General features: G+C 40.9%; 1 long non-coding RNA gene across 2 annotated transcripts in view; it reads right to left on the reverse strand.

Annotated features, from left to right (window-relative positions):
- LOC118972442 (uncharacterized) overlaps positions 1-21,782 on the reverse strand; it is a 100,726-nt gene that overhangs the window by 2,051 nt on the left and 76,893 nt on the right. The window lies entirely within an intron of this gene.

Here is a 21,782-nt window from a genome sequence, read left to right on the forward strand (position 1 = left end):
TAAATGACAGTCCAGAGGTGAAGATGCTGGTGACAAAAAAATTACTCTGAAGCTTTCTTAAGGCAGCATGAAGAGTCTATTGTCAAAGGTCATAATGTGAAGGGCCAAGTGTCTACAGTTACACACTTTTCTGAATCATCTTGTGCTGTCCAGCTTTTCCCTTCTTCTCAGGGGCTTTGGTTAAGTCTTTTCCTGAGTTTCAGGATTTCTATTACCTCTTTTTTCAATAGGATTTCCCTGAACTCAAATAACAGTGATTTAGACAAGGTGGATTGCTAAAATGATAGTGACAAGTCAGCAGACGCCTGGACTACGGAAAGAGCTTCTCACATGCAGCCATCCTAACTTCTTTCTTCTTAAGACAGAGAACCCCTGACTCTGGAGCCAAATTGGTCAACAATTCGATGTGCAGCTGAGTGAAAATTCTAAGAATACTGTAAAATGCCTCGGGAATATTTGTTTCCAATTTCCATTATCCTTCCTCTCAGTTAAGAAAGAAACTCTTGTTATTAAGAATTCTAGTGTCACTAAGTTTTCATAACACTAAAGTATAAAGTAATTTGCAGGAACCCAAAACTTACTATTTAAACATAAGTGGAGTTTCTCTTCATTCTCACCACGTGACATGGTACACAGAGAATATCAAAATGTCATTAAAAAGGAAAAGGTGAAATCTAAATCTATTCTGAAAAAAAAGGCAAGATAGCATCATAAATGATACCCACTCAGTCTTTTGGTAGCTAACAAAACTTACCAATTAATGAATCCCCTTTTTTTGTTGTTGTTGTGGCAAATGTAGTAGTTTTTTTCTGGTCATTCAATATGATGTTTCTCTAATTATGTGAAATTGAATGATAAATTGTTTGTAATGCACAAGATAGTCCCAAGGCCAATCATATACAGGAGCACAAGAATAATTAGGCACATGAATACAGAATAAATGACCATAAAATAATCTAGGGAGTAAGACAATATTTTTCACTAAGTACTCATTGTTATTCTTTTTAAAGGATATTTGTGTATTAAGAAAATATACCTTCAAATACAACTTTTAAGCCCACAATTTCAGAGCAAGGAGGAAGAAAAGAACTAGGAAAGAGCATTAACTTCCACATGCAATAGGCAAGTCTGGTAGAGAAGAAAGAATTCTGAGTCCTAGGTCTAGTGATCTTGAATAAATCAGTTACCATTTAAGCGTTAGGTGACTGATCTGTACAGAGATACGAGACCCTGCCTGTCAGGTAGCTACACAGACATGAGGGCATCCTACCATGCACTAGAAAAGCTCCTCCCCATTTCCACCTGCCCCTATCACCAAATGGAAGAACACACCCCCAAACCCTTCCTGTTTATGGTTCAGTCTCCTGCCTTCTCAGGGCCTAAGGATATGTAAGCCCAAAAGAGCTTCCAGACCATCACCAACTTGGGTTGGCACCTGCACACTAAACCCAAAAAGTGATCCAGAGTTACCTCAGGATTCATTATACCCTAATTGTGATAAATTTCAATTGCGGTACCAACACCCCCAACCCCTCCCCCCCCAACATTGGTTTTATCTAGGTACTTATGGGTGGGCATCTGCACCCTGAGAAGAAGGTTATATAACCTGAAATTGTCAATCAACATGTCAATTAAATGATTCACCATTTTAAAAACAACCCTAACCCTAATAGTGGGGCTGCTTCTGGTTTCCAGACAGCCTGCTCTCCTGACTCCTGGAGAGTGTACTTTCCTGCTGTTTAAAACTGTTCTTAATCTGTCTTTTGATTTAATTATTTTCTTCAAGGCAACAACAATTGGGGAAATAGTTATTTCCTCTGGTAAGATATCTATTTCAGAGGACTCTCTTGAGGAAAACATGAGATAACACGGGTTAAGTGGATTTTATTCATTGGAAAACATAATGTTTTTATTTCACAATATTGGCAGACATCCATGGGATGTTGTCTCAGTCAGTTTGGACTGCATAAACAAATGACCGCGGACTAGGTGGCTTAAACTACAGAAATTTAGCTCTCACAGTTCTGGAGGCTACAAGTCTGAGATCAAGGAACCAACATGGTCAGATTCCTGGTGAGGGCCCTCTTCCTGGTTTGCAGACAGCCACCTTCTCTTTTTGTCCTCACACAGTGGAGAGCAGAAAGGAGAAAAAAGGTCTCTCCTGCCTCTTCTTAAAAGAGCACTAGTCCCATTGTGAGCCCTCTGCCCTTGTGACCGAATTATCCCCAAAGTCTTACTTCCAAATACCATCTCACTGGGAATTAGGGTTTAACATATTAATTTGAAGGAGACATAAACATTCAGGCCACAGTAAATATTATGAAACAATTACCAAAGTAGGCCTTCCTATTTCAAATCATGCTCTAGAGAGTGATTTATTCTGTTTATTTATGCCTGAAGCTAATTCTAGCTTTAGGTCAAATGTCCAAAACCTTTTTTAAATGAAAATACTCAGTTTATTTGATATTATCAATGCATACTAAGTTAATTTTATACAGAAACATTGCTGTTGAGCTTCTTTGTGTTATAAAGCTGGCCATAATACAAAGTAGAAGCAGACATCAGTAGAAACTGATGGGGTATAAATGGAGAGCAAGTGATTTAGTGTAAGTGCAGAACAATTTAGAAAAATCCATGATAATTTAAAATGCCCTCACCCCTGGACCCAGACACACACTTTCAGGAATTTAACTTATGGTTATACTTGTTTAAGCGCACTGCTTCCATTCTTCTCTGTCATCTTAATGAGTATAAGAATATTAACTGCAACATTATTTTAATAGCCAAGATTGGAAACAACATAAATGATCTTCAACAAATTAAATAGTACATGTTTACTAATAACAGGTTAAATAAATTATATATGTTCAAACAATAGAAGGCAGCTTTTAAAAGTAATGCAGCCCAGTAAACTTCAGGGCATAGCCTCTAATATATTGCTAAGTGAAAAACAATACAGAATGTTGCATAATATGCTACTAGAGGGAAGAAAAGAGGTGAATGGGAATGGGTGCTGCTTGTGTACAAGTGTGCTGACACAGGTAGGCTACCCTGGGAAGGGTTATAGAAGTGCTAATTACATAAGCATTATATAACTATATAAGACGGTTGCCCTGGTGTGGGAAATGCGGGGCAGGGGGTGGGTAGATGTGAGAGGTTACATTTCTCTGTGTATTCTGTTTGGTTCAGAAACATCTATTACTCAAAACACAATTTTCTGAAAATAAAATTGGCAAAGGAGGCTTCCTATTAAAATTTCAGGTTGTGTTACAGACTGTTAATGACTGGAACATTTGGAAAATTTCACAGGTAATTAAAAAACTTGATGATACCAGAAAATCTTAAACATAACCATTCTTAGTCTCCATGATGATTTTCTTTATATCCATTATGGAATGCTGATTACTTTAGAATAGTTAAACTTCCAGATTAGTTTGTCATCTCATTTGCGACAGGCATTTATCATTTTTCTAATGTTAATAAACAGTTGAAAAGAAATGGATAAAATTTTTCAAAGACTTACTACACTAGTTTCAGGCTGGGTGGGGAAACCATAGAAATGTAGTTTTCTTTAAAACCTGCTGAGGTGACTATAGAAAAGGAACCGAGGTAAAATAATTCACACAGACTCTTGTAATCCTTGTTATGACTCAGTTCTCTCTAGGATCAGAGGAAGGTTATGGCCTCCACTTTGCCTCAGGATTGGAGGTACGCCAGCATCTTAGTGGGGGTGGGAGTGGGGGAGGCCAGTGAGGAGAGAGGCAGAAGATAAAAGCCGGGGATGTTGACATAACGAGGTGAGGGACAGCGTGCCCTCAGGCAGGCATATTGTATCTCTGGGTTCCAGCCCCTGGGTCCAGGCCATCTGTTATGATGTGCAAAGAACAGCAGGAAACCTCTCCGCAGTGGTGAAATACAGGTGTCAGGAATAGGTATAGTCTGAGGCCATTTGTGGAAAGAGGGTTTCAACCTACTTTAAATTAGGATCCCACCTATAGCAGGGTCCAGCTGCTGGAGAGGCCAGAAAACACTAGCTCAAGTTCAGCTACTTGCGTGCAAACCTGGGTTAAGAGCTGCAGCCTCCATGTAGAGGAGGCAACCTTAGAAGATGCAGGGGAGAGCCTGAATCTGATGAGCAGCCAAGGGAAGAGATTTCCCAAGACCATGGGATCAAGAAGTCAAGCAGCAAGACTGAGCCCGGACCTCCGTCATTAGGAGAAGAGCGTGAGTGATTTCTGAGTCATGATCCTTAACTCCCTGCTCCTTTTTATAGTTTTATTTTTCTTGCTCAAATACCTCAATCTAGCATATTCCACTATTATTACTTGACTAATTACTCCAGATGAGTATCTCCAAGCCTGTTCTAACATGCATTCTCCAGTACTTTTTTCCAAGCCTTGTCTGTTTCTTTGCTTGCTTGCTTTATTCTCTGACTACAAACTAGACATTTCCCATGGGATGTTCCACCGTCATTTTAAACTCCCCATGTCTTACACCAAGTGCAACATCTTCCTTTCTCTTCCTTTCCTGTCACCTCCTTCCTTCCCTTCTCTCCAACTTTGTTCTGTCATGGCTATCTGCATTTTTTCTAATTACCCAAATTCAAAACCATGTAGCCATCTTTTCTGCCATCTTAGAAATCTGGGATCTCAAAGTTCTGTATTCATTCATTCAAATATTATATTGAATGCAACTGAGTGCCAAAGTATACTACAGGTTCTCTCACCCCTACAAACATACTCCCTCTCCATCCAAGTCTTCCTATTGCCACCAGGGCACACAAGATATTCATAACTTCTGTATTCAATTATTGCAAAAGCTTCAGGTCAGACCTCCATGATTCTGGTTTTACTCCTAATCCATTTATATCTTTAACCCATCATTTCCATATAGACACTGCATTATAACTGCCCAGTGCTCAACTGCCTCCCTCTCTAGACTGTATGCTCTTTGAGGGTAGGCTCAACTACCATCATATCCCCAGAGCCTACATTAGTGTCTGAAATATAATAGCATCCAAGAAAATGTATTTAACAAATTTTCAAAAACTTGCAATGTCCCCCTATAACTGGTTGCATCAAAACTCTGTATCTCTGCTTAGCTTTCACAGTCCTTCATTGTCTGGCCCAAATGTACCTATTTAGCCCCATTTCTCACTGTTTTGCTCCCTGCTTCTTCTGCACCCTTCAGGCTCCTTTCCTCTCAACCCTATACCAGTCATGCTGATTCCTATCTTCAACTGATTCCTATCTTCACCTGCTTACCTCCAGTGTCTCTTGCCTGAAGTGTCCCCCTTTTTCCTCTCATTCAGGGGGTCCTGACACTTCACCTGTGTGTATCAGCTTTTCCAGATTAGAGAGAGGGAGTGGCCATTCCCCTCCCTGCCTCCTCCAAGAAGCTTCCCTGGCCCCGCTTTGCTCCTGATGTCAATGAAAGGAGGTGCTCTTTCCATCCTAAGGTTTTGGCAAGTGAGACCCAGTCCATCCATGGTGTGAATGGAGTCAAAGAGCAGAAAGTAAAATGTGTCAGAGGCTACGAAGAGGTCCTTTGGTTACCACTGCTCCTGCAACACCCGGGTTCAGCAGGCTGGTTGGAGGAGGAGGCAAGGAGGTCCACAGCCTCTGAGATCGGCAGAGGTTAGCAAAAGGGTAGGCAACCATTGGCTTCCTGCTTCCTCTAACTGTCCTGTCCCTTGGGTAAAAACTGGGCACTTGGCAAACCTGGCTTCTCATTCTTTCAATTCCCTCTTCATTGTCACTAGCTGAAAATAAAGAGGCTGAAACAGCCCTTCAGGGATAATACAGCCAAAGAGGCCAGAGGCAGCTGATCATTCTAAACATCCTTTACCTATGGTCCAAGAAGGCAGTAGCCCCGACCTGACCATCTGTTCCATACCATCAACCATGAGTTCAACTTAATTTGAAATTTTCATCATGTGCCCTCTCACGTGCCAAACCCTGGGACATTCTACATATAGAGGGACAAGTAAGACACAGTTGCTGGTGTCCCACGGCCTTCAGCACCCGGTGAACTGCACTGCAGCAAGTCCACAGAAGGCTCTCTACTCTCCCGTTTCCCCTCTGGACCTTTCTGACCTACTTCAAGTCCCTTTCAGAGAGATCTAGATCTTCTTAGGTACCACCCACCTCTTATGTGAAGAAGTGACCTTTCACATTTTTCCTTTTTTCCTTAACTCCCAAAGCTCTTTTTGACCCTGCTCTCTGATTCCCCTTTGCTTCCAGCTTCTCCCACATGGAAATCTGTATGAAAATCCCAAGTCTGGTGATGGTTACACAACAATGCAAATGTCTTTGATGCCACTGAATTGTACACCTAAAAGTAGTCAACATGGTAAATTGTATGTATATTTTACCACAATTTAAAAAATCTCATGTCCAACCAGAGCCCACCCCCAGCCCTAGCAGCAGAGGTTCATCACCTGTTGTGAAGGAACTCAGACTCAAGTAGAGGAAATACAATACACACATCCACTAGTTTAGTGAATATTACTGACCATCTACAACATGCTAAACACCACACTGGGAATAAAGAATTCAAAGAAATCCATGACAGATATGGTACTATCTTATAAAACCTTTATTCTAGCCTGGGAGATAGTCACCAAGTATCGGCATGGAATTAAGTAATTCATTAAAACTGTGATCAGTGCAATGAAGGGAGATACAGCATCCTAAGAGAGCACATGACAGGTGGGCATGAGCTACTCAGGGGGTTCAAGAGGGCATCCCTGATAAACACGTGATGCAGACGACACCTGAAGGATGCTAGCCATTACCTAGGGAAGGGGTGTGATGGCTCAGTGAGGGGGTAGGACATTATAGGTGAGAAACCACATGGGTAAAGTTAAAGATCTTTCATGAAAGGTCTAAATGACGCGGTCCTTTCAAAGGACTGCTAGAAGGCAGTGTAAGGAATGAGGACAGAAAGGCAAGGCACCAGGCTGGCTGCCTGACACAGCTTCAGCTGCTGGAAACGCTACAATGAGGGGCTCCACAGAGGCCTACAGAGGAGGGGCCTGGCTCCCCACTCCAGGACAGGATGGGTGGTAGTATCTCCTTGAAGAGCTCTTATCAGGAGATAATCAGAGACTTCGACAGCTAAGGAAGCAAGCCCAGGAGTGCCTGGTACAGAGGCAGCCTAAGCAAAGCCACAGACACAGGAAAGTGCCAGAGGCTCTTTGGGACAGGAAGTAGTCCTGTTTTGATGAAGCACAGAGAGAATAAGGAGGGGAAATGAGGATAGATTGAAAGATACAATTAGGCCTCATTTCCAAGTCTTTGGCCAGGAGGGCTGTTGCTACAGAGGCTTGGAGTAGGACACCCGTTGTCTCTCAGACTCCCACCTGTCTTCTCCCACCACTGAGGGCTGACCCTGCAAACAGAACATCAGCCCTCACCCGGGGAAAGCGAGGCCACACCTGAGAGGCACTGAGCTCTCCACCTCAGGTCACACTGCGAGCAGTAGCCCTCCCCTCTGGTCACACATTTGGAAGCAACACTAACATTAGCCACAGAGTTCCAGTGAGGGGTTTGGGATCAGACTGTAGGGCCCACCAACCACGCTGCTTCTTGAAGTCCTGCGTGGGATATGGGCAGTTACGTAGTTTGGCTGGGAAACCAGCAGGCACCCAGTTTGGGAGGGGAAGCGTTCCCAGCAGCATCAGATGGCTCCTGGCTTGCTGATGGATTTCGGAAAACCTTAGCCTTTTGCCATTTTGTGTTTATCTCTGGCTCCAGGAGACTTTTTTCATTGGCTGTTTTCTGTAAACACACTCTCTGCAAATCAGATTCCTGGCTTGTCCAGATGGAGGGCCAAGCATGAACCTGTAAGAATATTGTTAGCCTGCTTTTCCTGATAACAATACAGGCTGTTTCTCTGGAAAATGCTGCTGGAAGCCAGCCTGCTGGGATGCAAGCATCCCTCACTTGCCACTCATGTCTGTGGGAGAAGGCCAGCTCCCACCGTTTGGGCCCCCTCGTCCTCAGAGGGCTGCTAAGTGACCCTGTCCCCATCTGGCCAGGAGCAGCCGGGGCTGGAGAGTACTCCCACCAACAGCCCAGCCCCGCACCTAATGGGGTGTTCCCAGGAGGCAGGGAGACTCCATCCACCCTGAGGTCAGAGGGCCAGGCTTGCAGACACAGGGGGTCTCCATTTCTGCCACCATAAATTGGATGCTGGAAGGAACTGTGAAGAAATTTTAGTTCACCTCCTTCATCCCACAGATGAGGAAACTGAGACCCAGAGAGAGGAAGTGACCTGCCTACACAGGGGCAGCTTGTGCCGTGACTCAAGGCCCGTTGCTGCATGATTCAAATTCCCATCTAGAAAAACCCATCTCAACCAGCACATTTATAAAAATGGAGTTTGTATCCATGTCAGTAATTGAAGATCTAATATTCTTTTATAAAGGAACAACAAATCTTTGTAGTGAGGTCTCTTTGGTTAGTTTTTTGTGGAGCTATTATGCTAGAGGCATTTTTCTAGTTTCAGAATATAAACTGAAAATTATATGGATTGAATGGCCTCAAGTATTAAAAAATAAAATAGAAAAGTTCTCCTGAGCCATCTAGAGACTGGCCTGTTCACTCTTTGGATGAAAGTGATCTCAGAAGCCCAAACATCGCCCCCTCATCTCCATCTCTGCACCCATCTTCCTTCCACCATCTTCCCATTAGTTTCATCACAATTAAAGTTGTCCTGTATCTGCAAGGAGACATTCCCAGACCCCCAATGGGCTCCTGAGACCATGGATAGTACCAAACCCTGTAAATACTATGTCTCCTCCTGTACCTACATACCTATGATAAAGTTTAATTTATAATTAGACACAGGAAGAAATTAACAACAATAACTAATAATAAAATAGAGCAATATAACAATTTCCTACAATAGAAGCTCTGTGAATGTGGTATTTCTCACTCTCTCTCAAAATATCTTATTGTATTGTACTCTCCCTTCTTCTTGTGAAGATGTGAGATGATAAAACACTTACATGATGAGGTGAAGTGAGAGGGGAATGATGTAGCCATTGTGATACAGTGTTAGGCTACTATTGACCTTGTGACGATATGTCAGGAAGAGAATCATCTGCTTCCAACTCCAGTTGACCACGGAAAGCAAAACTGGATAAAGGGGACTTCTGTATTATGATTATGTAAACATAATTCATTGCTAAGCCAAGCAACATGTTATAATTTCCTTTTTGTTTCTTGGATATTTTTTCACCAGGAATTGACTTTCTTCTTGCTTCACTGGCTATCTAAATCACACGCTATTAAGTCCTTCTACACCCTGGAAAATGCTCTGTAAAATGCCTTTCGATTCAGTTTTCCACTTGGATAAATCAATCAGATAAACTACCAATTCCATTTTCTCTGAAAGCATCCTTGGGGAGCATTTTGGATTATACTTTGTAATGATTTCAATTTTTCGCAGATGGGAAAGGAAAGGATCTGTAAAACCTCTCTCCCAGGACTTACATCAGAAGCCTGCTTTTTAGGAAACTACAGCTGTGATGTTCAAGTTCTAGGCATACTTCTTCTCCAGACTTCTAGAAAAAAGGTTCTCTACGGACTTACACTAATTTGGCCTCAGACCACATGGAGTGCCCTGGCTCATGCCTCCATAGGAGTGTAAAAGAGAATGCAAGGGTTTCATGTCTGAAGGAATCCTGCCTCTGCCACGTGTAAGCCATCACTAAGGGCACGTCTCTGAGCCTCCTTGTCCCTATTCTGTGCTGGAGACAGTAACACCACTCTAAACACCTATTAGATAATAAAACGTCAATTGATATTGAATTGAAAAGCATGAACTTACTCCTCTGGATTCACCTTTCTGGCAAGAGAGGCCTGAGATACCTTAGCATTCATATAGCCCTCCTCAAAATGTGGGTCCACATTCCTCAGCTATGTGAGATTGGCCAGCCTTCTGAAATCTCATCTTCTAAGAAGTATCCAGCGACAAGCACTTTCAGGAGACTTGAATGCCAGGTTAGTGATGGTTCTGCCAAAGCTTTATTCATAGGAAATTCGAGTAGTTTAGATTGTTTCTTTGAGAGCCATTTATTCCAAGAATATATACCTGCATCAAAGTGAAAAACAATTGTCTGACCTCACTTATCATCAATATCCACCAATCTGAAACCACCACCTACTGGCTACATATATGGGGAATTTAATTTGCATTCATCCTCTATTTCTATTTTTAAGAAGCGTAATGTAGGCCCCAAGTTGAAAGTGACTCTCTTAAATTTCTTCTGACCCTCAAACACTGTTCCTGAGTCTATTTCTGAGTCTCAAATGGAAAATTTGAGGTTATGGAACTGAAAGTTTCAAATGGAACAAGGCTCTAATCCCCGAACTAGCCTTCTTGAGGTAGAAACATGTGCTGTACTCCTCTCAAATTATGTTCTGAGCATTTTCCTCCAACTAAAGAAACAAACCAGAGGCAAGCCAAGCCCAGCCTCCCTGCTCTGCGTTTGGCCCAGAAACTGGTCATTCTGCTCCTGGTTGGATGGAGTTTGACAGTATGTCAAGCCAATTCACTCAGCACTAACAAGAAATTATCTGAAATATAACTCAGAGAAGCCTTACTAAAATTTATTATTTTGAGATGACTCAATGCAGCAAAGATTTTTAACACATAAGGTCACCAAACCTCTTGGCCCTCTGTTAAAAGTGACTGAAAAAAAAAATTTAGTATGGACCTCCATCAGTTTGCAGCATAGGATTTAGATATAATGTTCTATAAACCTGGACTGTATCATTCTTTTGTTAGCACAGTTGTAATAGCAAGTTGAACAAAATGTGGAATCATAGATACCATTTCATGTGGCAAGCCGTTAGAGACATGGCACAGTGGAAGAATACTGACTTGAATTCAAGGCCTGCTTGGCCATTTCCTGGCTCTGTAACCTTGGGAAAGTATTTCAGCATTTCTGTGCTTCAGTTTTTCAGGTGAAACAATAATTTCTCCCCAACACAGACTTGTCTGGAAAATATAACCAGATTTTACATGTGAAAGTGACTTGTGAAATGTGAAAGTTCATTAACTTGAGGCCACAATGAGTGTACTACTTAGTTGGCATACCATCTATTTTCTATTTGAGATGGCATGAGTTAGGCGTGAGTTAGGAACATTTAGGTAGATGTAATTCTCTTAGTTATTTGGCGGCTCCTCAGACCACACCACTGAATTGACATGACCACTGAATTGAGATGATACTGAAGCCAGCCCCCACAATGAGCCCCGAGACTGCGTAAGCAAGGTCTTGGGCTCTAAACTACAAGTGAGTTGCTCTTCGTTGATCCCACAGTGTGCTGCCTTTCCTCTTGTACTATCCTACCACATAACTACAAAACCAACCTGATTTTCTTTCATACCCCATTCCTCCTGCTTAGAAAGGGGCCCTGCCTTTGTATACATTACATTCTGTATTACATTGGGCATGTGGTGAATGATCTTTTTTCCTATATTTGTGCTGTGGCAATGACTGGGCAGTTTTTCTTTTACCTAGTTCAGCTTCCTGATCTTTACCTGTACTCTCAACGGCAATCTGTCTCTTGGTTTTTTGGCCGCCTTACTCTTTGACTCTGTTTCTTAGCCTCTATCTCTTCGTCTTTCTTTGATGTAAATACACATACACACTGATCCAATCCTGGTGTCCTAATTTAGATTACCAATTTGCCTCTTGATTTAGCATCTCCTGAGCCCCAAGTTACAGTGTGACATTCTTCAGTTCTTCCCAGGCACGTTTCAACTGCAGGCTCTGGATTGTTTTTAATTTTTGTGTTATCTGTACACAGACACCACAAAAGAAATTACTCACTCCTGGAAAGAGATGCCAAACCTCTAATTTAAAAACAGCAAATGAGTAATTCCCAAAGCATTATTTTCTCCTCCACTGCCAGAACATTTTAATTACCTTGAAATAAACAAAGAGCTTTGCAAGTCTAACTCAAATTGTTTACGCACAATTCTTCCTTTCCTGTATGCTAAGGATTTCCACCTGCCCCAAAGTCCATCACTGACTTGTGCCTTTGTTCATCTATCGCCCATATGGTAGAAAACCCATTAAAAAGGGGAAGTAGACTTTGCACCCATTAGTAGTCCTACTTGGGCATGAGAGCTAAAACAAACACAGAGATAAGCAAATAAGCAATGACCCATCTCTTTCTTTAATTGTGCATTGGCTGGGCCAAAATGGCCGAGCTTCCTGCCTGTAGTTACATATTTGGCTGTGGTAAAGTGCAAATAAAAGCAAACAGCTTTAAGGACTGAAGCACCAGTGGGTTTGCCCAGCCATCTGTGCTATGAATGTTGCAGTCTGAAAAGGAAAACATTTCCCTTGCCAGAGGAGGCCGATGACAACAGGGCACAGGGGACTGAAAATCCTTCATATGCAGTAGCAAGAAAGACCTGTAAAAGGAGAGGTTCCCAAACATGCATCCAGCCTAACTTCAAACTGCTAGTTGCAAACAAAAGACTTTCACCTCCCCCAGTGAGGGAGGAGACAATCAGGTCACTGTTGAGCCACTGTTGCTTTGAAGCAACTGAATACTGGAAACTGTGGAATGTTTACCACTCAGACAGGTAAAACTGAGGATATAATCCATGTGTGCCATCCATAATCCTCTTTAATGCACCAAATGCCCTGAGATTAAACTGAATTTTCCCAACCCAGTTAAACTGGCCTGGGCAGGAAACAATGAGGAATTGGGGCCCCTTGTATTTTCAGCAATGAATAAGAAATGATTTAAAATCTTATTTATAAAGACAGACCTATTTTCATTGAAGGATAAATATCTATAATTCTGGAAAATATTCAGGTTATTGCAATATTTCTCCTTTGCTATTCTTTTTATTCTCTCCTGGAACTCTCCAGACATTTTTTAGAGCTCTTCTCCATGTCTCTCAACCTCTCTTTTCATATTTTAAATCTCTTTGTCTGGCTTCTAGGTCATTCCTTCTTTTATCTTCACTGTTAACTTCCTCTTCAGCCAAGTCTACCAGAGCTGGGCTAAGGGCAAGGCAGGCAGGTGGCCAGAGCACACAGTTTAAGGAGGCACTCACCCTCTGGCTTGTGCAAGTGCAAGGTCTGCACCTTGGACAGTGAGTACCTCTTTAAATGTGCACCCTGGGTGCCTTCCCTCATGCTAGTGTTGGCTTAGTCACCTAGTCTACAGTTCACCATGTCAGCTACCATTTTTATTCCAGTGAGTAGACTTCCCATTCCAAGATTTCTAGACGAATCTTTTAATACCTTATTGTGCTTGCTTAATAATCCTTTATTCTCACTCCTCTTTGACTTACTTAATGATTCCAAAGTATTTATTTTAACAGTTTTTCATATTGCTCCATTATTTCTAGTTCCTTGGGTGTGGACTCTATAGATTATTTGGCCTGCTAACTATCTTTATGACAGAAAATTTCCTTGTATATTTTATAATTTTTTTTTAAAGCTTTTCTTGCTTGAGAGGTCATTTTTCTGGTAGACCCCACTCCCTGCCAAGTTGAAGGTTGGTTACCTCACCCTGACACTTTGAATGTGCATCATCAAGCCAAGACGTAGTTCTTCACTCTCAGCTGCCTCTGGCACTGACGCACTGAGGGCTGTGGTGAGACGCAGCGGGTCCTGGCTCTCATTCTCGCCCAGATGCCTATTCTCCATCCCAGAACCACAGACAAGCAGGACCCAGTGCTCGGTAGTTAGTGGAACTTCTTCACATCCAGTGACTGACAGAGGCTGTAAAGACTGATCTCAGCTTCATCTGGAAGAGCTCAGGGATTTGCCTTTTGTGAGGTGAGAAATGCCTTCCTCATCAAATAGTCCCTGCAGCTCAGCCTCCACTGTTCGCAGATGACAGTATTTGTCTCCTCCAGGCCAAGTGCACTTAGCCTGTTACCCACTATAGGTTTCTGTCAGTTCCTGACTAATGGATCTTGTTCTCTTGTTTTTGAGTTTGATTGTGTTTACCTGACCTCCCCCTAAAGAAATTAAACACGTTTTCTTCTTTTTTAAAAAGTGAGAAACAGGGTAAAAACAGGTGAGAGAGCAGCTATATCAACATGACAAAGAAAAACATAATTTATCACTAGTATAAATTATACTTATAAAATTATAAAAATACAATTAATCACTAGTGTGCCTACTAGTGTAGTTGCATCCCAATCAAGTGTTCCTTGTGCAGTGACAGTCAGACTGGCAGCAGCTCCACCCTGACTCAGCCTGCTTAAACCTAAGTTTTTATCATTCTGCTCTGTTAAGAGCCAAGGAGATTATATATGTGCTCATTTTACCATCTTGAGGAGAAATCTAAAGGCAGATTTTAGTGAACAGATTTTATCACACTATCAAATCTAAATTCTAGTTTGAAAATTCTAGACAAATTTTAGTCTTAGAAGTAGAGACCTGCCTTTTTCCCAGGAGCCTGGTGTAAACCTCGAGAGTGTTCCTAAGCTTGGGCTTTTAGCGGGGCAGGCCTCACCTGTTCGTCCTCTCGGCCACCACACCCCACGTGATTTTCTGTTCTCGTGATCTCCTCACTGGGAGAGCAGACTGTATCAGCCCATAGAGCTGAGCCGTGTTCCGCCCTCCTGATTTTGTCAAGGACACAGTGTGCTTATGTCAGTTTCCTGGTTTTGATGTCTGTTATTGATTTTTGCGTCAAAAAACATCGCAAAAATTATTAGCTTACTAACAAAACATGTACAGTCTCTGTAAGCAGAAATTTATAAAATCGATGAAAGAAAGCGAAGATCTAAATAAATGCAAAGATCTATTGTAATCATGGATTGGAAGGCTCATTGAGGAAAGACGTCAATTCTCCTTAAATTGTCCTATCTATCAAAATCCCAGCAAGATTTATAAACTAATTCTAAAATATATATATGAAAGAAAAGGAACTAGAATGTTTAACCCAATTTTGAAAAAAATAAATAGAAGAAATTATTGTACTTGATACTGACTTACTATATAGCCATAATAATCTTAATCATAAATAATTACATAGCTTAATAATAGCTGTGTACTATTGCTGAATTCATAGACACATAGATCTACAGAACAAAAAAGAGAACCAAGAAATTTGGTTGAATTCGTTTATAATGATTTGGTTCATTCTTTACATGGTTCAAAAGCAGTTCAATGGAAGCTGGATAGTTTTTCCAACAAACTGTGTTGGAACAAAACGTAAGCTCACACCATATACAAAAATTAATTCAAAATGGATCATAGACTTAAATGTAAAACATAAAACTATAAGCCTTTTTTGAAGAAAACAATAAAATCTTCAGAGCCTAGGGCCAGGTGAAGAATTCTTAGATCTAACACCAAAAGCACAATACATAAAAGAAAAATTCATAAATCGAACATCATCAAAATTAAAAACATTTGTACTGCAAAAGATTCTGTTATAGAATAAAAAGATAAGCTAAAGACTGGGACAAAATATTAGCAAACCACATATCCATGAAAGAGCTAGTTTCTAGAACAAACTTGGTACATCCATGCAATGAATACTATAATAAAAGGGAATGAGCTTCTGAATCATGCAACCAGGATGGACCTAAGGGGACATACTGTATGATTCAAATTTACATAACATTCTTGAAATGACAAAACTATAAAATTGGCAAACAGACTAGTGGTTGCCAGGGCACAAGGACAGGAGTGTGTTGGGGGACAGGTGCAAATACAAAGAGGGGGCAGGAAGAAGTTCTCTTGTGGAAATGGTGGTGGTTACACAAATCTGTATGTAGAATAAAACTGCATAGAGCTATGTATGTGCATGTGTGCACACGCACATAAATATACACAAATGAGTACAGATTTTTCAAAACATGGCAAAAACTGAATAAGTTTAGTCTAGTCAACAGTACCTATATTGATTTCCTGTTTTTGATATTGTTTTCCAGCTTGTAAGATGTCACCATTAGAGAAAGCTGAGTGAAGGGTGCACCTGACTTTACAGCAGCTTTGGAAGTCAAAAAGCTAAAAAGAATAGTGGCTTAAAGCAATACTCATTCACCTAGCACACCATTCTTATGAGCGGGCAAGTCAGGCCGGGATCCTCTCAGCAGTTCTCCAGCTGCTTTCAGCTCTGATAATTCAGGCTTTGGCAATCAGCTGCCAGTCAGTGAGGTGGCTCTGCTTTGGGGATCTCTCTCCTGTTCAGCGAGCAGCCCCAGCTTGTTTACATGGTGTCAGTTACAGGGTTCCAAAAGCAGCAAGAATAAGGTCCAATGGGCAAGCTCTTCACAAGTCTTTGTTTGTATCAAGTTGCTAAAGTCCCATTCTGCAAAACAAGTCCAACCCACATTAGGGTAGGAAAACAGACTCCAGCTATGGCGGAAGAGATGCAAATGTTCTGGCTATTGTTTGAACCTACTGTAGCCACATTATACTTCTGAGCAGTAGAGAAAGAAACTGACTTGGAAGGTCAAGGCTTCTTTTCTCCAATTTGCCATACTCCATTTCTCATACCTTCCCAACCCCAAGTAACAATAAGTACATGGAGAAAAGAAGAGAATAGAAAGGTTTTCTTAAAGCATGCACAACTAAAAGTTCCAAAGACTAAAAAACTATCTAGGTTAGGCCTAATCAAAATGAGGCTGTGGAACGATTAAAAAGGAAAAAAAGAAATCTTGCCATTTTCAACAACATGGATGGACCTGGAGGATATTATGCAAAGTGAAATAAGTTAGACAGAGAAAGACAAATACCATATGATTTCACCTACATGTGAAATCTATAAAACAAAACAATGAACAAAGGAGACACAGAAATGGACTCATAAACACAGAGACAACAGACTGGTGTTTGCTGTGGGTTAGAAGGAAATGGGTGACATAGGTGAAGGGGATAAAGAGGTACAAACTTTCAATTATAAAATAAGTGAGTCACAGAGATGAAAATACAGCACAGGGAATACAGTCAATAATATTGTAATAATTTTGTGAGATGACAGATGGTGACTACACTTACAGTGGTGAGCATTTAGTAATGTATATAATTGTTGAATCACTATGTTGTACACCTGAAACCAATATAATATGGTAGATCAACTATAATTCAATAATTTTTTTAACCAATGAAGTGAGGCTGTGGGAAGGTAGGAGACTAGTCTAAAAGTTCCTCGAAGGATAGGACTTTGTCTGACATTTCTTGGTACCCCTCACAGGCCTTGTATGGATGGCTAATGCTCATCCAGAATGGTTATTAGCACCTAGAAACCTCACCACAGTTCTGCCTGATCACACTGACCCTCTCTCAGGTGAATGAGCACATGGCATTGGTGAGGGGTAGGTTGGTTGGAACACAAGTATCTTTTCCAGGCCGGGAAGATGGTTTGGGTTTTTCCTACTCTATACTTCTTTAACATATAGTTCCCAAGTATTTGTGAGAGTAATAACTGGGCTCAGGCAAATTGTAAGCATGAAGGACATCACCTAAGTCCTGCTCAGGCATCTCCGATGTGAGCCCGTATCCCAGAGATCCAGCAGGAGGCTGGCCTGACAGCGAGCAAGCCCAGGCTGGGGCGGGAGCCTTCGTCCTGGAGCTTTTAGGTTTTGCCAGAACTCAAAGTTCAATTCAGGTGATTAGAAACAAATTCTCAGTCCCACTAGGACCCCAAATTCTGGATATACTAATTCCCTTTCCCTTGGTAGTTGTGCAAAGGTTTGCAGTCAAGTAAAAGACAATTTTATTCCTCAGCGAATGTTAACTCAAGACTCTAAAAAAAATAGCTTAACTTTTAAGAAACAAATGCTTTTTCCCCAGTGCTGCAAAAATTCCAGGTGTTTTCTGGGCCCACAGAGTAAGGACCACATTAAGAACAAAGGAAAAAAAAAAAGAAAGAAAGAAACAGCTTCTCCTTGGGGTGGGATGGTGGTGATGGTGGAGGTGGTACAGACTCTTCTGAGCAGCCTGATCTGCACAGGGTCCCTCAGGCCTCCCAGACATCACAGGGCAATTGAGACTGAGCTAGTGTGGGTGCGGATGCCTTTCTAGTGAATTGCACATCAGTTGGGTGCCAATGTTTAAATGAAAGGCAGGGATCTACTAAGGGAGTAATACCCTACAAAGACAATTCCATGCCGCGTGATTTGGGATTTCATCAAAGAAATGACATTCTAAGCAGGAGGAAAGTTTCATGTTGAAAATAGTGCATGTGAAGTTCTCCAGAAAATGGGGCTGACCTAAAAGACTTCATTCTAATAGCCAAATTCTCAGTATTTATCAAAACTTTTCCTGTTTCTGGGCCATTGGCTATTGCACCATCCAAAGTATTTTCTTGCTAAAATAATGGTTTTATCATTATCATTATAAGAGCATAATTTAATGATAATAAAATATCTCACATAGGATTGAAGTTTTATGGCTTATCTAGCATTTCTTATGCAATATTTTATTTGATAACCCACAACAACCCATTTAAATAGTCAGGAAATTATTATTAGCTGCCATTTTAATGGCACGTAATATCTAAGAATACTAAGATAGTACACGGAGGCTCAAAAATGGGAAGGTCACTCATCAGACAGAGCCTGATCTAGTGATTATAAATTCACTGCCCCAATTCTCTTGTCTCCCACCATGTTGGAATTCAACAAAGATGGCTATACATTGAAGAGCCATCTCAGGTACTGAAGTGAATGACTGCTACTCAAAAATCAAGAGTCAGAGGACATGGGACCAAGCTTAAGGGCTCCCAGACCAAGTGTAAGCACAATTTTAGCGCTGAAGTAACATTTAAATGTATCATGACTCAGTGAACTCATTTAGAATCCATGAGTCCACACTGATATAAACAAATAAAACAGATAAATGGGGGTGAAGTAAAAGCTCTTCCTAACAGAATTCTAAGTAAAAACTATGGAAGAGATGATGGGGTTATTAGAAGCATGAATGGATCCTAACTAAGCAGGAAAAAGTTATGAGTGTCTGATATTTACATAGTATCAAAGCATTTCTCCACAAAACACTTACTAATTACAAAGGGAAAATGATAACTTTAAGTAGAGAAGCTGGCAGGCACCACCTTACACACAAGGTCAAAGTTAATATCACCAGTGCAGGGACACACTGACATTATGCAACTGAGACACTGTGCTGACAGAGACATATTGTTTTTATGGCATTCTGGTTAAAAATATAAAACCTGAATCCAATCTGGACAAAACATCAGAAAACACAAATTGAGAGGCATTCTGCAAAACAGCTTCTACTATCTAACAATGTCAAAGTCAAGGAAATGTTCCGGAGTAAGAGGGACTCAAGAGATTAACAATAAAGTACCATGGGAATCCTGGATTGAATCCTGGCTGGGCTGGGAAAAATTAGCTCTAAAGGACATTACTGAGATAATTAACAAATTTGAATATGGATTGTGGATTTTAGGTTATAATGTATCCATGTTACATTTCTAGGTTTTGGTATTTATATTTAGATTATGTAAAAGGTGGCCCTTGTTAAGAAATAAATACCAAAATATTCAGGGGAAAAGTGTACAGTATCTCCAACTTTTTCTCAAATGGTACAGAAAAATGAGAAGTTGGTTCTTGGTGAACAAAAACTTCTTAGATATTATGATGGTTATAAACAGACACAGTTTATTGTCTTACATTTTCATGGGGTAAATGATTAGGAAAAAATGTCTAAAATGTCTCCTTGAGAGTGATAATTTTTAAAAGTTAAGAAACACAGATAATGAGAGAGAAAGAAAAAGAAAAAGAAAATGTGGATCCGTATAAAGGAAGGGTATATAGGAATTCCCTTTCTATTATGTTTGAAGATTTTCAAATTAAAAAGTCACAAGGAAAAATATACCTATTTGAGGCAGAGCATCAACAAAAGTAGAAGCACACTGGCCAGAGGAGAGATCCACCCAGCATGTGAAGAGCTTTCATTGTTGCTTCTCCATAACACTGTGTGGGTGTCATTCCCTCACTTAATCCATCTCATGTGGCCTTGTGACTTTTTTATGGATGGTGTTCTTGTTGCATTCATTGCTGAGGACAGTAGTGGCTCAACAGGGTCTTCTTTTTTTAAGGAAAGCATTTTATATAGAAGAAGGTGACATGTTCCTAGCTTCATGAGAGAGAGAACAAAACAAAGGTTTTAAATAATAATTTTATTATTTTTATTTATCTAAATTATAATTTAGAATGCAAAAAATGCCTTAAGAATAAAATAGTTGGGAATATAAGTTACTGAGCTGGTTATGAAATATCTTCTCACAGAGAGATTAAGATGTTAATAATATTTAAGAATATCATCAGGCACATACCTATAAAAGGACAGTTCAATGGTGCCTTAGTCCTTTAGGGCTGCTATAACAAAATACCAAGACTGGGCAGCTTATAAACAACAGAAATTTAGTTTTCATAGCTCCAAGGGCTGGGAAGTCCAATATCAAGGTGGCTGCAGATTCAAGTCTAGTGAGGGACCACTTTCTAATTCTTAGATGATCCCTTTTTGCTGTGTCCTCACGTGGTAGAGGGAACAAATTAGCTTGGTGGGGTCTCCTATAAAGGTGCAAATTCCCCTCAGGAGGGCTCCACCCTCGTGATCTTATCACCTCCCCAAAACCCCACCTCCCAACATCATTGTAGAAGTCAGTGTTTCAACATATGAATTTGGGGGAACACAACCATTCATACCTTAAGAAACTATAAGGCAATGAATTCTAAGAGTCATTCATTTGATACCCTCAGTGTGCTAGGCACAGTTGGCTTGAAGTTGAGTGAGATGTGACGCTGCCTTTAGTGAAGTTGCCAATCAGCAGGACTATTTTAGGATACATCTCCAAGTATAATAGAATATTGTCACCTTTCATCACATTCCCAGTCTTTGCAACTTTTTGCTAACATTTTACCATTATCCTAACTGCTGTCATCATAATTAACACATTTGTATTTCTACCCTCCTTCCACTGCCACTATGCAGCTACCCTTACAAAATATTTTCTAAACACCACTGACAGCACGACACCAAAACAGGTAAGGAGGTGCGCATTGCACACCTGGCAGCCAGGTGTGCTGAGCTGGTCAACAGCTCCCTATGGGACCAACACACATGTCAGATTACGGGTCACCCTGAGACTCTGCTTGCAGGACCCGAGTGCAAAACTGACCCTGTTGCTGCCATTCCTGACCACTGGATTCCCTCACTTGATTAATTAACTTGTAAGTGCCTCTCAGTGGCAATCCAGACTTCTGTTTCCAATTTCCTCCTGTGTTGAAAAGCAAATAGGTCTACCACATTTTCAAGCCCCTGCACATGGGTCTTTAATGCTTATTGCAAATGAAAATGCACTGGAAGGCGTCTGGGCCACTGCCAGGGTGGGTGTTTAATTTCTTTGTTGTCTTTCAGTATAACCTAGCTAACCACAATCCCTTTCCACTATTCTTCTGCAGTGTGCTTGAACCACAGCCAAGAGCCCTTCCTACAAAATGAACAAGAAAAAAAAAATCCAGGAAATAAATACAGAAAGGGCCATGTTAAAGATGAGGGTTTGTGAATATTCCCCATATTACGTTTTCTTCCTACATTTTTCTTTCATGACTTTACAAAAACATCTAGACCCTGAATGCATAGTCATATTTGGAATAACTCTGAGGGTTTCCCTTTCCTGCCTCCCCACCCAAGAAGATTATAGGATTATAAACGAGGTAAATTCCTGTGATCCAGTTCCTTGGGGCATATGCCTTGCCTTTTGACTTTGGGTAAGGGAGGGGGAAAGGCAAATGCCTATAAGGTT

The sequence above is a fragment of the Manis javanica genome, chromosome 8, assembly GCF_040802235.1.
Source record: "Manis javanica isolate MJ-LG chromosome 8, MJ_LKY, whole genome shotgun sequence".
Taxonomy (NCBI): domain Eukaryota; kingdom Metazoa; phylum Chordata; class Mammalia; order Pholidota; family Manidae; genus Manis; species Manis javanica.